Raw genomic sequence first — 26,866 nt, forward strand, 5'->3', positions numbered from 1 at the left:
ATCCCTGCCGCCCACTCCTGGGCTCCTCATCCAGAAGCTCCCAAGCCTCAGCCCCTCCACCATCCCACTCTCACCCCAGGGCCTGTAGGAGCCCTGGCCGCCTGGCCCCACTCAGCATTCTCCCTTGCCAGCACACAGGTTTAAGGCAGAACTTTTCCTAGCCTGTCCACACTCCCCCCTGCAGCTCAGGGAGGGACTCTGGAGGTGTCCCTTGGACGCTGTGGATGCTGATATTACTCCACTCCCCTTCTGGGCTTCAGCATGCCCCCTCCCTGACCATCTGTGTCCAGCAGGTGCCAAACATGCCCCTCAGGGCTCCCCCACATTATCATAGGCCTGGGCACTGCACCTCAGGGAAATGCCCCGGCAGGGCACAGGGAATCCGGGGGCCCAGGGCCCTGAGGCGTTCCTAACAGCGGCCATCCAGGTCACAGCTCCACACTGACACTTCGCTCCCCAAGCCAGGTCCCTGACCCCTAGGCCAGGAAGGAGAGGAGGCGGCCATTTAAGCCATTTAAGGACGGAATGTCTTGTTTGCCTGGTGAGAGCAGAGCAGCAGGGGATGGGGCAGTGGGAGGAGTGCTGGAGCAGAACTGAGCAAACAGCCTCAGGGAGGAGGGCTGGCCCTGAGAAGCCTGAAGATAGCGAGGGAGACGTGTCCTAAGCTCCCTGGGCCTTCTCCAGGCCCCTGGCTATTTGGCAAACTTGCAATCAAGAAGTCAGCAAGCACCAACGATGGGGAAACAGAGGTAGCAAACAGTGGGTCTGGAGGGGTATTAGAATCCAGGAATCTGGAGTGTGGAAAGGCTGTCTCTTCCCCACCCCCACACTCCCTCTTCTCACTATCAATTCTTTCCGTGCTAAAACCCTGGGAGGGTCAAAAGTTCCTGTGAAGAGCTCTGACTAATAAAATAAGAAGGATCACCAACATTTATTGAGCATTTACTTTGTAACTTCACAGTCCTAAATGCTTCAAGTGCATCATCTAATTTAATCCACAGAACAGTCTGGTAAGAAAGTATTCTTATTATGCCCACTTTCCCACTAAGAAAAGGGAAGTGCCAAGAAGTGAAATAACTCGCCTAAGGCCCATAATTTTAGAAGAAGCAGGATTTGAATTCAGACTCCCTGGCATCTGGGTTCTGGGCCATTTCACAATACTCCAGATGCACCACAGTATCAGTCCTCTGAACGATGATGAACGAGGTGCCCAGGCCCCACCCTCTCGCTCCTCACATCCTCCCTCCATGCCTGATGTGCCCAGGGCTTGCCCAGGGAAGATGAGAGAGAGAGCACCACTCCCCACTCCCTCACCCGCCTGGCCTGGCCTGTGCTGCCAGGACACAGCAAAGTTCTCCAGCCTCCCCCAGCCCCGCCCAACTCCAGTCCGTTACCTCCTCACCCATCCTTGTCCCTGCTGGTCAGAGGAGGGCACAAGGCCAGTCATTGAGACAACAGCACAGAGCCCCTGCCAAGAGTTACCATGGGCTTGTGAGAGGCCCCAGGTGGGGGTCAAAGGTCAAGTGGGACTCACCAGTGAGGGTGGAGTCCCAGCCCTGCTCCCCACCCACCTGCTCAGCCACACCTGGCCAATGCTCCCCATTTCTTTCATTCCTCAGTAGAGAGCAGGACCACTTCCTCAGTGTCCCTTGGGGGGTGGCTTCAATGGGGAGGGTGTGGGCTGAGGTGGGGGGATGAGAAGCCCCTCCCTCCTGGGGATGGTCTAGGAGAAGCGCCTCCTCCCAGTCCCCAGCTTCCTCCAGCTTTCCCTAGTCGGACCAGGAGCCCTCAGGAGTGTTTGTTGTGAATTCAGGGAGTTGTTGCTAAGTAAGGAAGGGGGGCTGACGGAGGGAAAGAGGCTGGCGCGCGCGCACGTGTGTGTGTGTGTGTGTGTGTGTGTGTACACGCACACATGTGTACACTAGGGGACCAGGGGGCCGGGGCAGAAACCACGCTACTGTGGCTGGCAGCCACTCTGGCTTTGACTGAGCCAGAAGAGGCCAAGCCAGCGAGGAGGAGCAAGGACTTGGGATAACCAGGAAATCGTACCTTGCCCTCCAGGGCGATTGGGCGGAATCTCCTCGCCTCCCGCAGGGTGGGGCGGGTGGGGGGTGAGATCGGCTGAGATAGAGAAGGGCTGGACTCTCACTGGAGCCTGGCTCTAACCCCTCCCGGCCCGGCCCCACTCCCCACCCGACTGGGTCTAGGGTTCTGGTCAGGCTGTTTGCCCATCAGGAGCCAGAGGAGACCTCCCTCCTCTGGAGGGAGGGGAATGAAAAGAGAGATGGGGGCAGAAAGCCAAGAGGAGGGAGCCCAAAAGACAAAAAGCCAAGCAAGAGGCTAAGCCAGGATGACGCGGCCGCCGCGGACAGAAATCAGGGAGGCTGAGAGGGACACACAGGGGCACACAGACCTCTCACCTCAGGAATAATGTCGGGCTCAGGCTCAAGGGTGTGGTCTGGGATGGGGGCTCCCTGTGGAGAGAGGGTCAAAGCTAGAAGCCCCCTTCCAGCAATCTATGCCCCTGCTCCTCCCATCACCCCAGCACCCCCCACCAACACACCACATAAACATGTACACACAGTCCACACAGCCTGCAGCTCCAGGAAGTCTCTGAGCTACTCATTTGCCACCCCCCACCCCCGCTAGGACTTCTGTGGATTGGCTGGGAGCCAAGCCTGACCCAGCTGCACCGCCCCCCCGCACCCCCCACCCACCACGCCATCCCCTCCCTAGCCTGGAAGAGAGGAGAAAGCACTGGAAGACCTTAGCGCTCCCTTAGAGCTTGGCCCCATGGGGAGGAGGAGAGGCAGAGGACTCCCACGACCTGGCCTGAGGACCTGGGGGAGGCGAGGCATGGGGAGGCTGGAGGACCCCAGATTCTAGTGCCAGCCACCTCCAGGTTATCCTATGTTAGCGAAAAGAATGGCTGTGTATTCTGTGTCCCTGTGTGGTCTCCCTGGCTATAGCCCTGGTACCCTGAAGACACCAAGTCCTGAGGACCTGGTCTGGTTGGGAGGGCCTGGAGCGAGGGAATAGGTTTAGCAATTCAGTAGGAGGGGGCTGGGCGAAGCTCCCACAGCAGGCGGGAGGGAGGCTGGTGGCTGGGCTCAGTTTGTACTGGGGGGTCAAAGGGGAGTTCTTTTCCGAAGAATTCTGGGAGAGACGCCAACTAGAGCAAGCTGCTAACCACCCCTCCCTCTCTCTCACTGCACTGGGCGGGGGGTGTCCCTGCCAACCAGACTTAACCCTCTCCAGCCTGTGTTCCTCCCAGACCTGAGATGGGGGCTGCTGGGGAAAAGACCTTTGGCTGGGCTCAACTTTCCATTCTAAGGCTCATACAGAGCAGGGCATCTACCAGCAAAAGGCTGGTTCCACATGGCCCCGTCTGGCACTGCCCTGCCCTGCCGCCACCTAGGTGACTTTTCTGAGCTCATCTCCTAAAGGTGTCTGCAGTGACGTGTGTGCGTGTCTCAGAGACAGAGATTGAGAAACAAACTGAAAATTCCTTGCCAAGGCCCTCCCCCTGCTGGGTCACTGAGCACGGTACCAACCTGTACCCCTCCCTTCCTCCCACTGTGCTCTGGGACCAGAGGCCACTGGGGGTGGGGACGTAAAAGGGACAGCTTATCCTTGTGTCCACCTCCTGCTGCTGTCTCCATAGGTCTCTGACTCACACAATCAGCCCCAGCCCCAGCACTCTGCTTCCTCACTGATTTGTCACAAGTGCTTCTGGAGGAATGCATTCCATTCTAGCCTGAGATCCCAGGATGGAAAACTGAGATACAGAAAGGTTATGGGGGTTCTAGCGCCTGCATCCCATGCCGATACAACTCTGCTATCACCGTCCTCTCTTTGGCCCCAAATCAGAAAACCCTAGGAACCTCCTCTTATGTAGAATACTGGGAATGAGATTAAACATCAAGAAGGACTTCCCACAATCGATCAAGGCTACAAGGGCAGCTGGCCCCACCCCAGATGCCTGGATTCCAGACCCCTCTGTCTTCTGCTCAGGCTGGAAATATGAGTGTCTTCTCTTGTTTAGCTATTTGGCCCTCACTGGAGAAGTCAACTTTTTCTGAACCTTAAATTTGCCACCAAGCTCCCAGGTCTGATGTGATTGGCTGTTCCTTGCCCTCAATGAAGCAAGTGACCCCAGCGTGTGGGGTTAGCTCCCTTTCCCCACCGCTTTGCCTTTAGAGCACCAGGCCTCCCTGTAACAACCACCACTGTATAATCAGGACCAGAAGAGGGTGGACAGGTGGTATGGGGACCTTACAAGGTGCTAGGTGCCCGTGAGAGGTAGAGGGAGAGAACCCAGTTCCCAGGGAGGGTTCATCGCAAAGTCCCCACTGCACCACTCTCTCTCCAAGGACCACAGATCTGCCAGAAGCCTTGGCCCCACTCCAGGAAACTTCCCTATCAAAGGGCAGAGGACTCCATGTCCCAGGGAGCTGTGGGGAGACCTGTGAGTACACACCCCAGACATGTTCCCAGGGAGGAGAGAGGAGGGAAGAGAAGTGAAGCGCATGTGTGTGCACGCACATGCACGTGCACGTGGACGAGACACGCCCCTAGCACACACACTCTCCAGAGGTACCCCGACACTGACAACACAGACGCAACTCCCAAAGATGCACATCCAAAGACGTTTCCTAAAAAGCACTCCAAATTCTCCAAGAGTGGCCCCTTAAGACCCATAGAGGCTACCGTATTCATACAGACAGCCTAGGGGAGCTCAGGAAACACACATGACATCGGCCAATCACACAGAACTGCCAAACAGAACCGCCGACAGAAGATACACCCACACTGAGACACACACACACACACAAACTTACACACACAAAGTAGTACGCAGCCATGTGCTAGCACACAAACTCAAACACACAAACTTGCAGCAGTGTGTGAAGTCGGATTAGAAGGCAGTGCTCTGGGGAGGAGGGGAGCCTGCAGGGGGTGGAGAACCACTCAGGGATTTCAAAACAATCCTGGTTTCGAAATGCTGGAATTGCTGGATTCAGGGCCATTCCCAGTTGAGGCTGGGGGTGGGGAAGTGCAGAGTGAGGAGGAGGGGAAGACAGGCCAGCCCAGGGCTACCAGTCCATTGGAGAAGGATCAGGAATGGACAGAGGGAGTCCCAGCCCTGGCGGAAGGGGGCCTAGAATAAAACACCAAGGTTAGGAGGGGGGCCGGTCCAGGGTCAAGCAGGGAGGGCCTGGGCTGCAAAGGAGAGGCCTCTGCTTTTGCCACTGACAGAAAAAGTGAGAAGGCAGGGGAGGCCGCCCCTCCCCCTCAGCATGGAGAATCAGAGGGAAACTGTCTGTGTCCTTTCCCCTACTCCTGGGCAGTGACCACCTTCTGCTCTCCAGAGTGGCACCCTGGCTCCCCTTCCCCACCAGCTAGCACAGCCCCAAAGTGGGTGGAAAGCTAAGAGGTCACAGGGGATAGGGAGATGGCAAGGGCCTGCAGGAGTCAGGGGTCTTCTACAGGTTCCAGGACCCCCCACACTCAGAGTAGGCTGTGGGCATCCCCCTGGGAACCCAGTGCTTTCTTGCTCTCCACAGGGATGCGGAACCCTCGGGGAGACTGAGGCAGTGCAACACATGCCCACACCCAGGAAGTCACCCCTCCCACAGCAGCCAGAATGCCCTTACTGCCCCTCCCCCAGCCTCCAGGGAAAGTCAGGCTGAGCTCTCCCCCAGGAGGGGAGGGAGGGGAGGTCAGTCCAGGCTGGGGGTGGGGCTCGGAGGCCTGGCCCTGGCACCAGGCAGAGGAAATTCCAGGCTGTAAGTCCAGGCAGCCTTCAGGGCCGCCGAGCCAAGTGACATGCACCAGCTCAGGAGCTGCAGTGCTCTGGCCTTCCCCTCCTAGCCCTGGCCTTCCAGCCCTCCAACTGGCTTTAGCCCCAGCTCTGGGACTCAGATGGGCTCCTCAGCCCTGGGAGGAGCTCCCACCGGCCCCATCCCGGGCCCTCTGGCCAGTTAGAGCCTCCTTCCCTCAGTTCCGAGGGCAGCCCCCACGGTGTGGCTATGGGTGGGCAGCTGGCAGGGCTGGCAGGCAGGGGCACACACGCCGAGCTAGAGCAGCCAGGCGCTCAACAGGTTGAGCCAGTCCATGGAACAGCCGCCCCACCCCAGGGAGAGCGGGCCTGGCAGAGGCTCCCTGCCCGCGGCACCCAGCCTGTGCCCGCTTGGCTCCCACAGCTGCCCACTTTCCCACGGTGCCATCCCCCTTCTGCCCCCTCCCCCCATCAGAGGTCAGCACCCGGGCAGTGCCCAGGGCTCTGGCACAAGGAAGCAAGGGATGCCATTCCCCTGTCACCCCTGGGTGCCCAGACTCTTGAGATACCTTACTCTCAGCACCCAAAGAGCCCCAGAAACAGCCAGCATGGCAGCAGGACCATGAGAATCCCAAAGGAGCCCCCATACACCTCCTTGTGGGCCTCTTCTGATGAGGGGAAGACTGCACACTTGAACACCCCAGCTCTCCAGAGCTGCCCCAGCTCCTGGGACAGAACTTCAGCGTGTGGTGCTAGGGGCAGTGTGGGGGTGCCCCCAGCTCCTCCTATTGGACTCCCTGGAGGAGGGCTGCAGAGCTGGGTGACAGTGGCTCTCAGACTCCCTGGAGGAGGGCTGCAGAGCTGGGTGACAGTGGCTCCCTCCACTCCCGCCTGGGCTGCTGCTGCTGCAACCCTGGTCCTTTCCTCCCACTCCACTCCTGGGCTCCATGGAGCTCCATCCCAGCCACTCCCCTGACAGGCAGGCAGCTCTCCTTTGCTCGGCATCTCCTTTAATCTAAAGCAGGTGCCAGGCATTCCAGCCCTTGCTGAGCCGACACTGCCACCCCCGAGGCCTCTGCCTAGAGGCTACTGTCCTGCCTAGTGTGGAAGTTGAGATCCCAGCCTAGGGCTCCCGCTTAACCCAGGTACCAGGACCCCAAAGGCAGGAACTAGCTAAGCAGGGTCATGGATACCCAACACAGATTCAACAAGCAAGATCAATAGGTCCCAAACTGCCACTGAGGCGCTAGATTTCTGTGGACTGCCAATCCCTCTCTAGGACCCTGTAGTATCTCTCCAATCCTATGACTCCCCATCCTAGTAGAAACTCATTCTGAACCTCCATATGGGCCTCCAGTCATGGGACCCCTTCTACTCCAGGCACAAGAGTCACTCTGGATCCAAGACTTTAGGTATTCCATCTGCCCCTCAGCACCCTTCCTGCTGTGAACTATTACCCCACACCACTCAGGAGCAACATGGGCAAGCAGGGAACCCCTAGAGGGAGGTGGCCAGAAGGCTGGCCTTCCAGACCTGGCTCTCCAAGGCCAAGAAGGCAAATCACCTGGGGGAGGTGGCACCTTCCTTCCTGGCACCAGCCTCCCAGTCTCTCTCCCTGCTCTTCACCTTCTTCACTCATTCTCTCCCGGTCCTGTCCTGAGGCCTCTATCAGCAGGGCCTCAGAGCTGACACCAGGAAGACAGAGGCTGAGCATGCTCTTCCTCTGGGGTCATGAAACTGTGGTTCTGACCCGGAGAAGGTAGCCAGGCCCATACTGAGAGGCAGCAAAGGAGCAAGGCAGCCCCTGCCCGGAAGTGGCTGCACCCTGGAGAGGCTGAGAAGAGAGGGAGAAGACAGTGGAAGCCCACTCACTGTGGCGGTCTCATCCAGAGAGCTGCTCAGAGGCAGCAGCAGAGTTAAAGCAGACACAGTGCACAGACAGCTTTCACACTAAACCAAGGCTGGGAGTGAGGGCAAAAGATCCAGGGAGCCTTGGAGCCCCTTTCTGAAGGCTCAAACACATGCCCAGGTCACCTCTCTCAGAGCAACACTTTTTCTCCTCTCAGCAGAGGTCCCCCCAGACACAGACACAGACACCCACCCCAAGCAGCAGACAGACAGAAAGAGGAGGGAGGGAGGGGGTGTCAGAAAAACCCGGAAGGAAGGAAGCTGGACAGACAGACAGAAGCTGATCCTAGCCTCATTGCTCCACAGAGACACCCTCCAGACTCCTAGACTTCAAGGGACTCTCTCCTTAGTAGTCCTCTGTCTCTTCTGAAACCAAATTCCAGCAGCTCTGGAATAGGACCGACCCTAGCGGAACAAGAAGCCTAAGCTCACTTCTCTTCCTGCATTCTTCCCCGAGGGTTCCTTTGGATCAAGGCAGGGGCCACCTCCCCTTAGCAGCGCAGGGACACCTCCAAGGAACTGTATGACTGCCCCACCCCCCAGCCAAGCCCACATCACTCAGAAGCCTTGAAAGAAGAGACTCCTCAGTCACAGCCCCCGCTACTCGCAGGCAGTGCCTGGGAAAAAGGGTGACTGACCCCCAGCTCTCCCTAGTCCTAACCCATCTCCTTCTGGAGGCTCCCATCAGTCAGGGAAGGAGAGCTGGGGTGCGAAGACCCACGGGGTTGGTGAGCCTGGGAGGGGGACTACATCTCCCAGAAGCCCCCAGGGCAAGGTTCGCTGCTCCAGCTGGCCCAAGGCCGGCCTTGTTCTCTGCGCTAGGGTGGCAGGGTCCCCTGGCTGCCCCTAAACCCTCCCCACGGTGTTCTGGAGCTGCCAACCTGATTGGGGGCTTAAGAGTAGCCTCCACCGACCCTGGGGGCGTCCCCCACACCTTAAACAGCCTGGGGGTACGTGCCAGAGAGCAAGAGACAATCCGACTGTGTTTCCCCTCCCCGATTCAAACTGGATCTCCCTCCTCGCGCCTCTGCTGGCCTGGCATGACTTTCGCCTTGCCCCCAGCCCACCCCTCACCTCACGCGGATTGGGGGGTCCTCACGCCAGGCCGGAGCTGGAAGCCATAACCAGGTCAGGGTCGGTGTGTGGATGGGGGTCCTCCTGCTCGCCAGTTGGAGATGCAGAGAGGGCGGGCAGGCGGTGATCTTTTGATCCTGGACGCCTTGATCTCAATACCAGCCCGGCCCGGGGGAGGCTATCCGGGGATCGCTGGGTGCCTGGGTTCCTGCCTCCCAACCGCGGAGCATGGTCGTGGGCGCCGGGCAGCGGCGGGAGAGCGCGCACACCCGCCGGGGCCGGGGCGCGGGGCTGGGGTCTCGGCCCCGAACCTCAGGACTCTGGCTCCTGCTCCCGCTCCTCCTCCCTTGCTTGCTTCCTTCCTTCCTTCCTTCGCCTCCTCCTTTCACTTTCCCCAAAGCCCGCGGGGATGGCGGGCGCTGGGTGGGGAGGGGGCTGTCTGGGCGCTTATTGTTGGTCGGACGCCGAGGGTCCGGGTCGCAGCCCCCAGGCTGCGCGGCGCCGGGGGACCCAGGCGTGCGGGCGTCCGGCCGTCTGGCTCCGGGCGGCGGCAGTGGTGCAGCGGCCCCGGGTCCGGGGCATGTCCAGCCACTGGCTCCGCCGCGCGCCGCCGCCTCCCCGGGCTCTCCTGCGCTGCCGGAGCCTCGCTTGCCCCTCCACTCGGCTCCACTCCCCAGCCTGAATAAGCATCGGGGCTCTCTGGCTGCCTCCTTCTGCCTTCATACCAGAGCCCGGAGAGGCCCCTGTCAAAATAAGAGCTCCCCCATCTCGCTTGCCTCCTCGCCCAACCCGGCTCCCCCAGCCTCCCAGTGGTCTGACTCGGTAAGGCGCCCGGCCGGCTAGCCGGAGGCAGGTTGGCCCGGGGGCGGGGAGGGGGGTTTCTTCTCCCCACTCCTGAGGATCGAGGAGGAGACGCGCCAACAACATCCCAGGCTAGCGAAAGGTTTGACAAACCTACCTTCCTGTCTGCACTGATTGGAAGGAGTGGAAGTTGGCCCGAGACACACACACACACACACACACACACACACACACACACACACACAGCACTGGGTCCCCTCTTCATTGTACCCACCCACATCCATAAAGCACTGAGCATCTCTTTATTCATGTCTCTCCCCTAGTAGACCATGAGGTCCTTGAGGACACAGACTTGAGTTTTTTCATCTTAATCCTCAGCAGCACAAAGTAGATGCTAAGAAAATGTTTGTGGAAGTGAAACCTTTGTCTTCTCAAAAGAGCGCTCCTAACCTAACCTCAAAGTGCTTCTCTCTCTCTCTCTCACACACACACACACTCACACCCACTCTCACCACCCTATAGGATTATCGATGCAATGAAAAAGAAATTGTAAAGCACTTTCTTTTTTTTTTTTTTTTTTTTTTTTTTTGAGACGGAGTTTCGCTCTTGTTGCCCAGGCTAGAGTATAATGGCGCGGTCTCAGCTCACTGCAACCTCCGCCTCCTGGGTTCAAGCGATTGTCCTGCCTCAGCCTCCCAAGTAGCTGGGAGTACAGGCACCTGCCACCATGCCTGGCTGATTTTGTATTTTTAGTAGAGACAGCGTTTCATCATGTTGGCCAGGCTAGTCTCGAACTGCTGACCTCAAGTAATTGGCCTGCCTTGGCCTCCCAAAGTGCTGGGATTACAGGCATAAGCCACTGCGCCTGGCCCAAAGAACTTTTTAAAAACATTTCACATGTTTCTATGTTCACCACAAACCTTCAAGAAAGATGTTATTGTCCCATTACAGAGTTGAGGAAATTGAGGTTTACATTACCTAAGGACTTACCCAGAGCTACCCAGCTAGAAAGTGGTAAGCCCAGGACTAGAATTTGGGTCTCCTTATCCCAGGGCACTTTGGCTGTTTCCTACTGTCCCCACCCACCCAGAATTAATACCAACTGACAAGCATTGACTGTCTGATAGGAAGAACACTAGCCAGCCTGCTTGCTCCTGCTGTTTCCTCAACCCTGTCCCCTGCCCATCCTCACGGATGGTCCCCAGATAACTCTAGCCTCACTGACCTCCCTCTCTTCTGACCATCTATCCTGTCATAGCACCTGAGTACTTCCTCATGTGTTTTATCTTGTTTGTCACATACACGTGTGTGTGTGTGTATATATATACATCCCTATACATATATAGGTGTACACACACACACACATACATACATACATATATATATATATGTCTGATTTCCCCCAAAAGATTCCTAAGGGCTCAAACCATGCCTCCTAGCCTCTACATTCCCCACAATACTCAAGTGCTGGCTGGGTTCATAGTTGGACTTCAGTAAATACTGATTTGATGGGTTGGTGGTGCCAACAGCTGGGCACTGGACAAGGTTTAGGGAGGCACAGGTGGAAGGGGCCAAAAACCTGAAAGAAGATAAAATGTAGCCCCCCCCGCCGTGTGTCCCGTCACCGCTTACAAAGCATTTTCATGCATGTTGTCTCATGATGATGATTTGATCTAATCACCAAAATTTTTCCAAGTGCCAATCTGCTGTGCCAAGCACTGTCCTGGGTTAGGTGGTTGAATCACCCCAGTCCTGAGAAGTCGATTTTATCCCCACTTAAAAGAAAAGAAAACCGGGCCGGGCGCGGTGGCTCAAGCCTGTAATCCCAGCACTTTGGGAGGCCGAGACGGGCGGATCACGAGGTCAGGAGATCGAGACCACCCTGGCTAACACGGTGAAACCCCGTCTCTACTAAAAACACAAAAAACTAGCCGGGCGAGGTGGCGGGCGCCTGTAGTCCCAGCTACTTGGGAGGCTGAGGCAGGAGAATGGCGTGAACCTGGGAGGCGGAGCTTGCAGTGAGCTGAGATCCGGCCACTGCACTCCAACCCGGGCGACAGAGCAAGACTCCGTCTCAAAAAAAAAAAAAAAAAAGAAAAGAAAACCAAAAGCCAGAGAGGCTTCTAGTGTGAAAGATCCCAGCACTGGCCGGGCGCGGTGGCTCAAGCCTGTAATCCTAGCACTTTGGGAGGCTGAGACGGGCGGATCACGAGGTCAGGAGATCGAGACCATCCTGGCTAACATGGTGAAACCCCGTCTCTACTAAAAAATACAAAAAACTAGCCGGGCGCGGTGGCGGGCGCCTGTAGTCCCAGCTACTCGGGAGGCTGAGGCAGGAGAATGGCGTGAACCCGGGAGGCGGAGCTTGCAGTGAGCTGAGATCGGCCACTGCACTCCAGCCTGGGCGACAGAGCGAGACTCCGTCTCAAAAAAAAAAAAAGAAAAAAAAAAAAAAGAAAGATCCCAGCACCTAGACTAGTACCTGACCCATGGAAATAAGGTTTAATTTCTTATCTTCTCTCCAGAAGGACATAATATGGGCCCCCACTTCTCGAACAGGGTGCTTGTTAGAGGGGACCACGGCATTTATGTGGATCAATTTTCCCTTACATATGTGACAAACCAAAGGGGCTTGTTATGATCCCTTTGGCACAATTCCTGGTTCATAGCAGGTCCAGAACAGAGTTTGCAGGGGCGAGTGAGTCTGTGTTGCCAGGGGTCTCTTAAATGGTGCACAATACATGTCCCATGGAGCAGCCATGCAGAGCGCTCCCCTGGGTGGGGCTGTGACTCATTCCCCCAGCGGAGGTTCCAGGTTGGGATTCGGAGCTGAGCTCTGGGCAGCCACAAGTTCTGGGTGGAACCCTGGAGAGAGCCAGGAGGAAAGCAGAGGCAGGGGGCCCTTGCTGGAATCGAGCGGCTCCCTCTACTGGCCAACTCGGGGAACCTCTGTGTTTCCGTGTATCTGTGTGTCACTGTGTCACGAGGGGTGTCACAGGTGTGTCAGCCTTGGCGTTCGTCGGTGGAAGTGCCCGCATGGGTATGGGTGCGTGAGGGTGCCCGTTTGTGACGCAGTGTGGGCGTGCCAGCGCCACGAGGGGCTGTTTCTGGAAGCACAGTGTGTACACACAACTGTTATATTGTAATGCAATTTACTTTGGGGCTGCTGGGGGTCGGCGGGAGGGCTGCTGATGATCTGAGATTAGGCATCCCGTTGCCGGGGTTACTAGGACAAAAGGATTCTCCAGCTGGTACTCCTCACCGGCTGGAGCACTAGCCCAAGACGGTGAGAGGAGTCCAGACCAAACAGTTCCTGGAAAGGACTCTATCCCCTAAAGCAAATAGGGACCCAAGAAAGAGTTAACGCAGAGTCCCACAGTGACTTCAATCATTGGTTCAGGGCACTGTCAGTCAGAGGTCTGGGGGCGGGGTTTGTGTGGCCGCCGTCTGACTGCCCAGCGCCCCTCACTTGCCCCTCGACCCCCACATCATCTCACTGCCGGGGTGCGCCCGCACCCCCATCTTGGTGGCGACACCGTCCTGGGCCCTGGAGGAAGAGCTGATCCGGGCATCCTGGCTTCCCCACTCACTCCAGCTGCCTGGCTTCCTGATAGATGGTGATTATTATATAATAGACTTGCTGGACAGAACCGTGCCAGCGCTCGGAACATTGCCCCCTCCTCGAAGCTTGCCCCAGGGCCTGGCACCTGCCACACAGAGCCTGCTGCCTGGTTCTGCCGGCGCCCCCCAGGAACGCCTCCGTTTCGGAGTGGGAGACCCCAGGACCAGGTCCTGGGATGGGGCGGGCGCCAAGCGGAGAGAAGCAGAGCCGGTGCCCCGCGGGTCTCAGGGTCGGCCTGAGGAGTGTGGCTTCATAAGCTCCTTTCAGGATAGTGGGACCGCCTGGCCCCTTCCAACCTGAGCTTGCAACTTGGGAGCCAATAGAGGAGGTGCTAGGGGGCGCAGGGGCCAGGGTGGGAATGGGAAGGAGTTTGGAAAAGGTGCGGGGGCAGGAAAGGGAGGCTGAGAGAGGGGGCCGGCTGGGGCAAGGGGGAGGGACTCTTATCCTGACAGGGCTCCCGCCTTCCCCGACTGGAGGGTTTGGAAAAACTGAGCAGGCAGCCAAGGCTTGGCTGGAAATCCTGCAGCCCACCCTCCTGGGGACACAAAGCTGGAGGGCGGGGGCAGGGCGGGGGGAGAGAGAACGACCCCGGGGAGGACAGGGCCTCTTTTGGGGCTGGGGGCCCAGGGGCCAGGACCCTGGGGAGGGGGTTCCTGACGCTGTCTCCCTGCAGTCTGCTTCCCCCTTCTTCTCTACCCCCTCAGCTTCCCCCTCCTCCCCCTCCGCGGCTCCAGTCTTGCAGATTGCGGGCAGACTTAACTCCTTGAGTGCCAGCCTGGTGGACTCTGTGGTGATGACGCTGTGAGGGAGGGAAGGAGGAGGGACTCCGGACCCCACTCCCACCCACAGTTTAACACCTTGTGCCCCGGAACGCAATCCCGGAACTGGTCGGGTTCCAGGGCCCAGAAAGGCTGCTTGGTTCTGGAGTCGCCACACGCAAAACAAGGCACCCTAGAGTTGCGGAATCGCCCGCTCTCTTACCTAATCGTCCCGGCCTCCCATCCCCACCGCCGCCCTCTGGGTCTCTCCCTCCACTCTTTGGCTACCCTCCCCCCACCCCACCCCCATCTCCAAGTTGCAGTCGAGAGCCGAGGTCCTTGCCAGATTGAAGCAGGGGAGCCCGGAAGTCTGGGTTCTGTAGCTGCCTCAGCGCTCTCCTCTACATGCCACCACTGAGGCCCAGCGCAGGTGACCGCAGCCCATGCCTCTCTTGCCCCCAGAGGGGCTGCTTCACCCATCTGGGGGGCTAACTACCCTACGGAGGCAGGGAACGCTAGCCTCCCCCAGCTCCAGCGAGGACTAAGGACCTGAGTAGCTGGAAACCTGACTTCGCCTCTACCCTAGCCCTTCCCCTAGCGAACAGCCCCTCCCCCGTCCTCTGGGCCCCTCAGCTCTGCTGTGAATGACTCTGCCGAGAGAATACCGCAGACTAGGCAGGAAGGGGTTAACGCAGCTACCGCGCTCGACTGAAGCGCCAGGTGAGGCACCGCCCATCTTGGCCTTCAGGTGTGTGGGTGGGGAAAGAGGAGGGTATACTGACCTTAAGGGCTGCTTTTTTGCCCCCTGGTGGCTAAATCTGGCTTAGCAGCCGCTGGCAAAAATAGGCTCACATGGGGATTCGCGGAAGAAGAGCATTGGCGACGACAGTAGAGTGTTCCTCTTGCGGGAACAGCACCTTCCCAGGGAAGGAGATCCTTCTGGGAAGGCTGATGGAAGGAGGGAGCTCCCACAGTCCCTGCCACACCATCTCTTTCAGCAGGCTGCCTCAGCCACTTCCAGATCCTTGCCCTAGGGGCTCTATTTGCGCGTCCCAAACACCTGAAGGAGGGTAGAAAAAAAACCGGAAGATATAGGCCCTGTCCTCCCAGGGTCTCCATCTAATAGAGAGGGTCTGTAGGAGGAAGTTGCTCGCTCCTACCTTTTCTTTCTGTACCTCAGGCCTTCCCAGAGCACCCATTCCCTCCAGACCCCAGCATCAAATACAAATCAGCCAGGCTTCAAAGCTCCTACCAGCCACCCCAACCCCCTTCAGCTTCCCTCCCCTCTAGCCAAGCTGCTTTCTAGGTCTCTCCCTGTAAAAAGACTCCACTTGAGGGATTCCAGGTGTTCTTATCCCCAGCATGGCTGAGACCCTTCCTCCCATCTACCCAAAGCCCTCCCTGGTTAGCAAAGCCAATCATCTTGAAGGGCTCCTTCCCCTCCCCCTTTCAATTGCCTTACTTTTCCGCCTCTCCTTATTTCCCACTACTTTCCTTTCAAGACTTATTTTTGCATGGGCAGTTCACCCAATTGGAGACAATTCTGTCCTCCTTGTACCCTGTGATACCTCAATATTTGCCTTTTCTCCCAGCTCAGTGGCAAGCCCTGTAGCCCCAGCTAGCAGGCAGGAGGATCGCTTGACCACAGGAGTTCTGGGCTGTAATGCATTATGCTGATGGGTGTCCACACCAAGTTCAGCATCGATATGGTGACCTCCTAGGAGTGGGAGACCACCAGGTTGACTAAGGAACGGTGAACTGGCCCAGGTCAGAATGGAATAGATTGAAACTCTGGTGCGGATCATGGTGGGATTGGGCACACAAGCCTGGACAACACAAAGACACGCTTTCTCTTTTTTTTTTTTTCAAACACCAGCTCAAACCAGATGAGACTTTGTCTCTTAAAAAAAAAAAAAAAAAAAAAAAAGTATTTTCCTTCAGGAATCCTTCTCTGACCAGCCCCACCTACTTATTCATCCAACAGATATTTATTGAGGAGCTGCTATGTGCCTGGCACTTGACTAGACACTAGGTTGGTATATGTTGGTGACATAGATGTTTGTCCTTGTCCTCACACAGCCTGCAGCCTAGTGGGGGTCAGAAAACAAGTGAACGGGTGATTTCAATTCAGTGTGGGCACACTTAGGGAAAGTGGACACCAATCCCAGACTTGAGAGTTTGAGGAAGCTGCCTGCAGGGACCGACTGTCTGAGCTGGAACTTCCAGCATCAGGTATGGTTCTGTCCAGGCAAACAGTACATCTCACTAGAGCTCTAAAGATAGAATAGGAGGCTGGGTGTGGAGGCTCACGCCTGTAATCCCAGCACTTTGAGAGGCTGAGTTGGGTGGATTGCTTGAGTCCAGGAGTTCAAAATCAGCCTGGGCAACATGGCAAAACTCTGTCTCTACTGAAAGTACAAAAAAAAAAAAAAAAAAAAAAAAATTAGCCAGGCATGGTGGTGCATTCCTGTAGTCCCAACTACTCGGGAGGCTGAGGTGGGAGAATCACCTGAGTCTGAGGTGGTCGAGGCTGCAGTGAGCCGAGATCATGCCACTGCACTCCAGCCTGGGCAACTGGAGTTAGACCCTGTCTCAAAAAAAAAAAATAGCATCCCACCAAAGCGTCTCCACCAGTTGTTATGAGAGGCCTCTAAGGCAACATTCCCAAACAATGTTTCTTTTTGTTTGTTTTTTTCCCAGACAGTCTTGCTCTATTGCCCAGGCTGGAGTGCAGTGGTGTGATCTCTGCTCACTGCAACCCCCGCCTCCCAGGTTCAAGCAATTCTCCTGGCTTAGCCTCCTGAGTAGCTGGGACTATACGTGCCTGCCACCACACCCAGCTAATTTTTTGTGTGTGTTTTTAGTAGAGATGGGATTTCACTGTTTTAGGCAGGATGGTCTCGAACTCCTGACCTTGTGATCCACCCACCTCGGTCTCCCAAAGTGCTGGGATTACAGGCGTGAGCCACCATGCCCAGCCCCAAACAACCCATTTCTGATTCTCCAAGTCCCAAAAGAACTTTGGTCTGAGAGTCCAAATTACAAGACCTTGGCCTAGTCACTCCCTGTCTCTGGGTTGCAGCTTCTTCAAATGTAAAACAAGAGGCTTAGGTGCCTTTATCTTCATGCTCTTCTTTATCCTATAGATAACGATTAAATAGTTGGCTTGTTGAGGGAAAAACACTCACTTGGCTCTGATCTGCGTGGGGCTACCAGAGCTCATAAACCCAGGAGAAGCTGCCAGAGGCAGGGTCTCAGAGAAAGCTAGTTGGTCAGTCACCCGTGTCTCGCCCACTGCCTCCTTGGTCTGGCAGTTCTGCGTCCTGGAAACATTTCATTCTTGCTACTAATGGAAGGCAAGAGGCTTTCTGAGATTGTGCTGGAGGGGAGAGCATGCCCATAATATATTTAGTTACTGCATTAATCTGCTCCAATATGTAGCACTATAGGACTGTTATTTTTGAGAGATGGAATGTTCTCAGGTGAGGAAACTGCTTGGTGAAGGTCCAGAGTGGTGAAAGGACTTCCCTAAAAGCATAAGGCTGGTACTGATAGCTGGAAGAGGTACCCAGGCCTCCATGTCCAGACTCTTTCCACTACACCACGGCAGCACTTGATCCAACTTTCCACTGGACTTCTTCCTGTGTCTGGCTCATTTCCCTCTGAGGCCATACGATCTGGGAAGGCAGACTCGGCCTCCTTATCTGGACATCCCCCAGAGCCTGGAGGGGTGCTCAGAACCTGTCTTCTCCCAGGCCCCCCTTTTCTCTCTCATCATGACCCTGTTTATATTTATGTAGCTCTCTTACTCGTTCTAAAACGGCTTCCCTGGATTATGGACAAAGCCCTGGGCCAGGCATCGTCCCAATCCCAGCCAGACCTAAAACCTGCTCTGTGACTTAAAACAAACTGATTCACTTCCCTGGGCCTTGTGTTCTCCATCTGTCAAGACCTATAAGCTGGTGGGGCACCGTGGCTCACGCCTGTACTCCCAACACTTTGGGAGGCCGAAGTGGGTGGATCACTTGAAATCAGGAGTTTGAGACCAGCCTGGCCAACATGGTGAAACCCTTCTCTACTAAAAATACAAAAATTAGGCCAGGCGTGGTGGCTCATGCCTGTAATCCCAGCACTTTGGGAGGCCGAGACAGGCAGATCATGAGGTCAGGAGATTGAGACCATTCTGGCCAACATGGTGAAACCCTGTTTCTACTAAAAATACCAAAAAAATTTAGCTGGGTGTGGTGGTGCACGCCTATAGTCCCAGCTACTCAGGAGGCTGAGGCAGGAGAATCACTTGAACCCAGGAGGCGGAGGTTGCAGTGAACCAAGATCGTGCCACTGCACTCCAACCTGGGTGACAGAATGAGGCTCCATCTCAAAAAAAAAAAAAAAAAAAAAAAAAGACCTATAACCTATTCTAACTCTTAAGGCATTTGTAATCTCACCTCTGAGATCCCAAATCAGGGAAGTGTTTTTAAAAGACATAGCTCTGCTGGGCGTGGTGGCTCACGCCTGTAATCCCAGTACTTTGGGGGGCCTAGGCCGGTAGACCACAAGGTCAGGAGTTTTGAGACCAGCCTGGCCAATATGGTGAAACCCCGTCTCTACAAAAATACAAAAATTAGCCAGACATGGTGGCACGCACCTGGGAGACTGAGGCAGGAGAATCACTTGCACCCGAGAGGCGGAGTTTGCAGTGGGCAGAGATCGCACCATTGCACTCCAGCCTGAGTTACAGAGCGAGACTGTCTCAAAAAAAAAAAAAAAAAAAAGACGTAGCTCTGAGGTAAGGGAATAAGCCTAGTGCTTCTGTGTTCCTGCGGGGTCTCACAGCCTCAGGACCGCATCTGCTTTATCTACAGGGACTAGGATGCTGCTTTTTTTTTTTTTTCCCCCCAGAGGTGGTTGTCTATATTGCCCAGCCCCAAGTTCTTGTCCTTACTAGTCATTGTACAAATAATACAGGTACCTGCCTTCAAGGGGCTTATAAGATGGGGACAGTGAGAAAACAATAAAAGATGCTGAATAGGCCAGGCGCAGTGGCTCACACCTGTAATCCCAGCACTCTGGGAGGCCCAGGCAGGCAAATCACCTGAGGTCAGGAGTTCGAGGCCAGCCTGGCCAACATGGTGAAACCCCATCTCTACTTAAAATACAAAAAAATTAGCCTGAAGTGGTGATGCATGTCTGTAATCCCAGCTACTTGCGAGGCTGAGGCAGGATAATCACTTGAACCCGGGAGGCGAAGATTGCACTGAGCCGAAATCATACCACTGCACTCCAGCCTGGGAAACAGAGCAAGACTCCATCTCAAAAAAAAAAAAAAGATGCTGATTAATTAAATGATATGAAGTTTATGCAGTCAGTGCAAATTGCATCCTCAGGTAGACCTGGTGGAGAAAGAGAAAACTGACCTGGGCCTGGAAAGACAGGCCAGGGACAGAGGCACATAGAGGGCTTGGTGAGGGGCAGGGAAAGAGCAAAAGCAGGATGAATGTCAATGGGAAAGGAGTGAATCTCAAAGACCAACCACCTAGTTCAAGTTCTCTCTCTATTTTTTTTTTTTTTTTTTTCTGAAATGGGGTCTCATTTTGTTGCCCAGGCTGGAGTGCAGTGGCGTGATCACGGCTCACTGCAGCCTCAGCCTCCCTGGGCTTGAGTGGTCCTCTCACCTCAGCCTCCCATGTAGCTGGGACTACAGGCACGTACCACGACACCTGGCTAATTTTTGTATTTTTTGTAGAGCTGGGGTTTTACCATGTTGCATAGGCTTGTTTCTAACTCCTGGGCTCAAGCAACTGTCCCTCCTCAGCCTCCCAAAGTGCTGGGTTTATAGGTGTGAGCCACTGTACCCAGCCTTCAAACTCTTTCTGATGGTTACCTCCCTGCCAACATCTCTGGCCAGCAGTGTATTAGCATCTTCTTTTTTTTTTTTTTTTTTTTTTTTTGAGACAGAGTCTCGCTCTGTCGCCCAGGCTGGAATGCAGCGGCCTGATCTCGGCTCACTGCAAGCTCCGCCCCCGGGTTCACGCCATTCTCCTGCCTCAGCCTCCTGAGTAGCTGGGACTACAGGCGCCCGCCACCATGCCCGGCTAGTTTTTTGTATCTTTTTAGTAGAGATGGGGTTTCACGGTGTTAGCCAGGATGGTCTCGATCTCCTGACCTCGTGATCCGCCCGCCTCGGCCTCCCAAAGTGCTGGGATTACAGGCTTGAGCCACCGCGCCCGGCCTTTTTTTTTTTCTTGAGATGCAGTTTTGCTCTGTCGCCAGACTGGAGTGCAGTGGGGCGGTCTCAGCTCATTGTAACTTCCACCTCCCAGGTTCAAGCGATTCTCTTGCCTCAGCTTCCCTAGTAGCTGGAACTACAGGCATGTGTCACCACTCCCAGCTAATTTTTGTATTTTTAGTAGAGACAAAGTTTAACCATGTTGACCAGGATTTCTTTTTTTTTTTTGAGACGGAGTCTTGCTCTGTCGCCCGGGCTGGAGTGCAGTGGCCGGATCTCAGCTCACTGCAAGCTCCGCCTCCCGGGTTTACGCCATTCTCCTGCCTCAGCCTCCCGAGTAGCGGGGACTACAGGCGCCCGCCACCTCGCCCGGCTAGTTTTTTGTGTTTTTAGTAGAGACGGGGTTTCACTGTGTTAGCCAGGATGGTCTCGATCTCCTGACCTCGTGATCCACCCGTCTCGGCCTCCCAAAGTGCTGGGATTACAGGCTTGAGCCACCGCGCCCGGCCGACCAGGATTTCTTGATCTCTTGACCTCATGATCCACCCACCTGGGCCTCCAAAGTGCTGAGATTATAGGCGTGAGCCACAGCGCCTGGCCATCAGCATCTTCTTGAACACCTTCAGTAACAGGGAGCTTACTGCCTCCCAAGACAGCTCACTCCATTTATGGACATCTGTTTTCCTTCCTCAAAGCTGAACTTCATCTCCCAGTGGTCCCCACAAAACTGAACTTCATTTTGAGCTGATCTTTTATCTCCTGGTGGTCTGTGTACCACTTTGTGGGGGTGCACACTGTAAGTCTAATTCTTCTTCCCCATGATAGTCCTTCAGGTATTTGAGCTTTAGTGGTCCCTACTCTTTCTCTCTCTTCTTTTTTTTTTGTTTTGAGACAGAGTCTTGCTCTTGTCGCCCAGGCTGGAGTGCTGTGGTGCAATCTCAGCTCACTGCAATCTCCACTCCTGGGTTCAAGGGATTCTTCTGCCTCATCCTCCCAAGTAGCTGGGATTACAGGCGCCTGCAACCACGCCCAGCTAATTTTTATATTTATAGTAGAGACAGGGTTTCGGCATGTTGGCCAGGTTGGTCTCAAACTCCTGACCTCGTGATCCACTCTTTTCTTTTGCCTAAACATTCCCAAGTCACAAACAATGGCTCCCATTATAACACCTGGCCAACTTACAGTAAAGCAAGATTATCTATCTTCTCCTTTATTCCAAATACTGTATCTCCAGTAACATGACTTAACATTGGATTTGCTCCTGGCAGTCACGTTATGCCGATGCCCCTTTTTCTTTCTTTCTTTCTTTTTTTTTTTTTTGAGACACAGTTTTGCTCTTGTTCCCCAAGCTGGAGTGCAATGGCACGACCTTGGCTCCACTGCAACCTCCGCCTCCCACGTTCAAGCGGGGTTTTGTATTTTTTGTAGAAATGGGGTTTCACCATGTTAGCCAGGCTGGTTTTGAACTCCTGATCTCAGGTGATCCACCCGCCTCAGCCTCCCAAAATGCTGAGATTACAGGCATGAGACACCACTCCCAGCCTGATGTCCCTTTTTCTTTTCTTTTTTTGAGATGGAGTTTCACTCTTGTTGCCCAGGCTGGAGTGCAATGGCGCAGTCGGTCTCAGCTCACCACAACCTCCACCTCCCGGGTTCAAGCGATTCTCTTGCCTCAGCCTCCCAAGTAGTTGGGATTACAGGTGCCTGCCACCACGCTCAGCTAATTTTTATATTTTTAGTAGAGATGGGGTTTCACTATGTTGGTCAGGCTGGTCTGGAACTCCTGGAATTCCTCACCTCAAGTGATCCGCCCACCTCAGCTTCCCAAAGGGATTACAGGCATGAGCCACCACACCCGGCTTGATGTCCCTTTTTCTTTCTCCCGATCCCCTCTCCCCCACCAATGCTGATGTCTCAGACTGAACTTACTAAAACCCCTGATTCTTTTCCACCTGAACTTCTTCTAAGCCATGTCTGGTCCACTGTGTATTGCTGAGGTCTTAGATATTTGATCACTTTATTCTGTTAGGTTTACCTAACCATTCTATACATAGAGGTGATTCTTGGATTTTTTAATTTTTTAATTTTTATTGATTTATTTTTTTTGAGATGGAGTTTCACTCTTGTTGCCCAGGCTGGAGTGCACTGGCATGATCTCGGCTCACTGCACCCTCTGCCTCCCAGGTTCAAGCGATTCTCCTGCCTCAGCCTCCCGAGTAGCTGGGATTACAGGGTTGTGCCACCATGCTCAGCTAATTTTTGTATTTTTAGTAGAGACGGGGTTTTGCCATGAGGTCAGGCTAGCCTTGAACTCCTGACCTCAGGCTATCCACCCACCTCGGCCTCCCAAAGTGCTAGGATTACAGGCGTGAGCCACCAGGCTGGCATTCTTGGATCCTTATCTTTCAATGTTTACTATCCCTCAAGGGTTTTATCTATGAAATGTGATACTATATTTTCATATAAGCTGTTAATAAAAATAATTTAACAGGAAAGAGATGGAGACAAAACCCTAAAGTACGCAAATGTTCTTCCGGTTGGTACCAATCCACGTCACACTGAGAAGTAGCAAGAATAAATGATTTTGTAGGTGGGATCGAGTCAGATCAAAATGAGCCTCAAAAGAAGAAAATAGAAAGGCTCAGAGATTTTTGAGTAGAAGAGTGATACAAGGAACAATCTGGCATAGCAAAAAAAACAAAACACTAACCTTGGAACTCAACAGATCTGGATCTGATCTACAATTCCAGCTCTATTGCTTATTAGCTGTAGAACTTTGGGCAAATTGACTGCTCTGAGCATCAGTTTCTTCTGTAAAATAGGATAACAATTACCTTAGGATTTATTGTGAAGATTAAATGAGATAGCATGTATGAACAGCCTAGTACATAACAGGTACTCAATAAATGAAGAAGAAAAACGAGAGGGTGAGGAGGAGGAGAAGAAAGTGGTGCTCAGGACAGGCCCAGGTCTAGTAGTGTCTCACCGTATTGCCCAGGCTAGAGTGCAGTGGCATGATCTTGGCTCACTGCAACCTCCACCTCCTGGGTTCAGGTGTTTCTCCTGCCTCAGCCTCCTGAATAGCAGGGATCACAGGCATGTGCCACCATATCCAGGTAATTTTGTATTTTTAGTGGGGTTTCACCATGTTGGCCAGGCTGGTCTTGAACTCCTGACCTCAGGTGATCCACCCGCCTCGGCCTCCCAAAGTGCTAGGATTACAGGCATGAGCCACGGCACCTGGCCAGGTCTGGTTTCTGAAGAGGGACTGCATTTGTAGTAAACCCAAGTGGGAAGTCCACCTCTGAGGCTTCTATTAGGGCCTCAAATGACTCGCTGGGGCTGGGGCTTGGTCTAGGATAATATGTATGGAATGGCAAAGGGAAGGAAGCAGATCCAAATGACATTTCCAAAGGAGAATTGGTCTACCTTGGACTCAAGTGAGGTGTGGAGGATGACAGAGAGAGGAGTCACAGGTAGCACTAAGGTTTTTACTCTGGGTAGTGACAGGGAAGTATGAAGGGGGTGATGGTTTGGGGAAGATTGTTCATGTTTTGTCACTGCATTAGGCATGGCAGTAGGATACCAAGTGGACATGACCAGTGAGGAGGTGAAAAGATTTGATTAGAACTTCAGAGAAAGAGAAGTCAGAGCCAAAGTTAAGTTCCTGGGAAGCATCGCATGCCAGTGGTAGCTGCAGGCAGTGGTGAGGTCTCTGAGGGTGAGCTGGGAAGCGAACCAAGGACAAGACCCTGTAGAACACATCCAGAGCCATGACTTAGGGCTGGAGAAGAAACTGCCCAACACTGCTTTCCTTCCCCACCATTCTCTGCCTCCTGGTCAGAGTTGAAAAGATCAACCCAAGCTGACACCCACCCACCCACTGCATCACGGCAGACAGAAATCTGCGCAGAGCCCACTGGAATCGAAACCCTCCAGGACTCTGCTTTTCTGTCCTGATATCAGAAAGGACACAAGTTCTTGTCTGATCAGCAGACCCCAGTTTGTTGCTGCAATCGTGCACTTGAAGAGGGAGAGGCAGGAGGGATGCCATAGAGAGAGAGGTGGACAGAGGCAGGCAGAGACACCTTCGTGAAGAGCAGGAGAGAAACAGAAACTGAGGGACAAAGGGGAGGGGAGCGCTGTGAGTACCTCGAAAGGCCGACTGATAGAGTAGGAGAAAAAGAGACTTAAGGAGGGGGCAGGAGAAAAGATTCACTGAGAAGCTGATGAAGTGCAACTGAGAAAACTGTTGCCATGGTGATGGGTCCAGAGGAGGGAGCAGGAATATAAATCAGATTATGAGTTGGGGGAGTCTGTGTGTGCCAGGGGTGTTCAAAACCCAGATGCTGTCCCCCCCACACCACGCCCTCCCCACGAGACCTCCCACTGCAAGGAGCCCTTCCCAGAGGTCCTCCCCAGGCCAGGCCAAGGAATGCAGTGAGCAGAGGCACTGGAGTGGCCCAGGGCTCAGCATTCCTCCCCTTCTCCCCGAAAGGCCCCTCAGTGAAACAGAATAGCCCTGCACCCCCACACCGGGTGCCCCCTGCCTCTTGGAGAGCCCTCTGCACGGACCCTCTTCATCAGCGCCCCGAGGAGAAGAGGAGGGCATTGTTTTAAGCACCTACTTACTCTGTGGCAAGCAGTGTGTTGGGCACTTCATTCCTTGTTCATTTGGTCCCCACCAGGGCTCTGTGGGACAGTATTACCACCTCCATTCATAGACAGGAAGCGGGTCCAGGACACAAGCTGGAAGGCTGCAGACAGAGGGCGTGTAGTCCTGGCCCATCTGCTCCAAAGCCCATTCTTTCTCTCCTAGACCTTGCTTGCCTCGCATGGCCTGCTTCCCATCCCCTGCTTCCCAACCCCCGCTGCCATCTCCTGCACCCTTAGGGCACGGTGGGCATCTTGGGAGCTGCTCAGGGGTAGACTAGGGTGAGGCTCTAACTCCATTCTTGGAGATGAAGGGAACTGGGGAGGCTTGAGGCAAATATGTCACAGCCAGCGAGACTCCAGGTTGGGGAGGAGGTGCCGGGCAGCACTGAGCTCAGGGCTGGGGAAATGGGGAGGAAGGGCTGAGGTTGAGAGGCCCCAGCGGGTGGGGGGAAGCTCCAAGGCCCAGCCATTTCCGGCAGAGCAGCAACTCCCAGCATGGGCCACGTGGGGAGCTGGGGAAGCTGCAAGTCTCAGGAGTGGTGAGGGAGAGTGCTGGGGGTGGGCATTTTCCTGCAGGTCCCTGCAAGTGGAAGTGGCTGGAGGGAGGAAAGAGGGGGAGCAGCTTCCCTCCTTCGTCTTCCCTCAGGTTTCTGTACAAATAACAGTTTTGCAAAGGGCACCGGTATCTGATGTGCATACCAAACAGGGCCTGGGGAGGTGGGAGAAGGCCAAGTTCAGGGCTGTGGCCTGGGCAGCTGTGCCAAGACCACCCCCAAACCAAGGAGGATGGGATAGGATTCCAAAGCATTCCCACCCCTTCCCATCATACCTGGCTGTTCCTCCTGGTGACTATGAAACATCCCCCACTGTTCTCTCAGGGAACCAGCCTGAGACACTTGGAAGTCCCTGTTGGGGTGGGTGGGGTGTCTGAAATGCCTGGACTCCAAGAGGGGTTAAAGGTCACAATTCTGTTGGGTCCCTTGGCCACTGGGCTGGAGAGTCCAGGTCTCTGCCCCACCTCGCCAAAGGAGGATAGGGCTCCTTCCTCCACAGGCCTGGAGGGAAGGGCATTCCAAGATCAGCTTGCTTTGGTGCTTCATTCATACCTTCTCCTCCACCCTCCACCAGCATCCCAGGGAGGCCTTCCTGACCCTACTTCCCTGTGCCCATCAGAGGTTCTTTTTCAGACAACTCAGAAGGGGGCCCAGCAAGAGCCAAAAAGATCTAAAGAAGTGCATGGGGTGGTGGGGCGGGGCAGCGGGGAGGATCCTTCCCTTTCCTTCTCCTGCCCTCTGGAGGCCCTCTGGTCTCTTAGCATTTCACTGAGTCCTAGACCCTCCACACAGACATTTAGTCCTTCAGCATCCTCTTGCCCAGCTTAGTCCCTCTCATTCTCACACCCTCCAGTTTGAAGAGGTTTCCAATGACTCCTCTGACTTGCCAAATCCAAGGAGCACATTTCAGCACATCTCTTCAGTTCCCTGTGGTCCCGCTGCTGCTCGATGTGCCTCCCACAGGAATCTTCCTTGGGCACCTGGGATACTGCTCCCTCCTGGCTATTCTTTTTTCTTTTAGGGAAGCTTCTTGGTTTCCTTTGCAGTCTCCTCTTTTCCTTTGCCCATAAATGTTGGGGCGCCCTGGGCTCTGTCCTTGACCTTGTCTTCTCAATCAGCATCCACTTGCTCCTCTCCAAGGCTTCAGCTGTCGCGCCTGCACTGACAACCTTTCCTGTGCTCCAGACCACACATCTAACCACCTTCCACGTACCTCCATCTGGGTGTCCTTCAGGCACCTCAACTGGCAAGTTCAAGACCCAAATATCTCCACCCAGCCCCTTGCCACAACCTGCCCCTCCCACCCCCCACTGTGTTCTCTAGCCCCTGACAGTTCTGTCATCCACCCTGCTGCCCAAACCAGGACCTGGGAGCATCCTCCTTAACTCTGCTCCCCAAACTGCACACAACTGTCCCTATCACCAGACCCTGTCAGTTTTTCCCTCTGCCTAGAGCAGTAGCCTATGCCTATAATCTCAGCAC

At 54.7% G+C, this 26,866-nt stretch overlaps 1 protein-coding gene across 1 annotated transcript in view; it reads right to left on the minus strand.

Annotated features, from left to right (window-relative positions):
- The window catches only part of BCL9L (BCL9 like), a 30,007-nt gene extending 21,194 nt beyond the window's left edge, over positions 1 to 8,813 (minus strand). Inside the window, 2 exon segments of the mRNA XM_073021524.1 lie at positions 2,421 to 2,474; positions 8,765 to 8,813. The gene's annotated coding sequence lies outside the window, so the exon portion shown is untranslated.
- Between the last annotated feature and the right edge of the window lie 18,053 nt (positions 8,814 to 26,866).

Source organism: Chlorocebus sabaeus, chromosome 1 (genome assembly GCF_047675955.1).
Source record: "Chlorocebus sabaeus isolate Y175 chromosome 1, mChlSab1.0.hap1, whole genome shotgun sequence".
Taxonomy (NCBI): domain Eukaryota; kingdom Metazoa; phylum Chordata; class Mammalia; order Primates; family Cercopithecidae; genus Chlorocebus; species Chlorocebus sabaeus.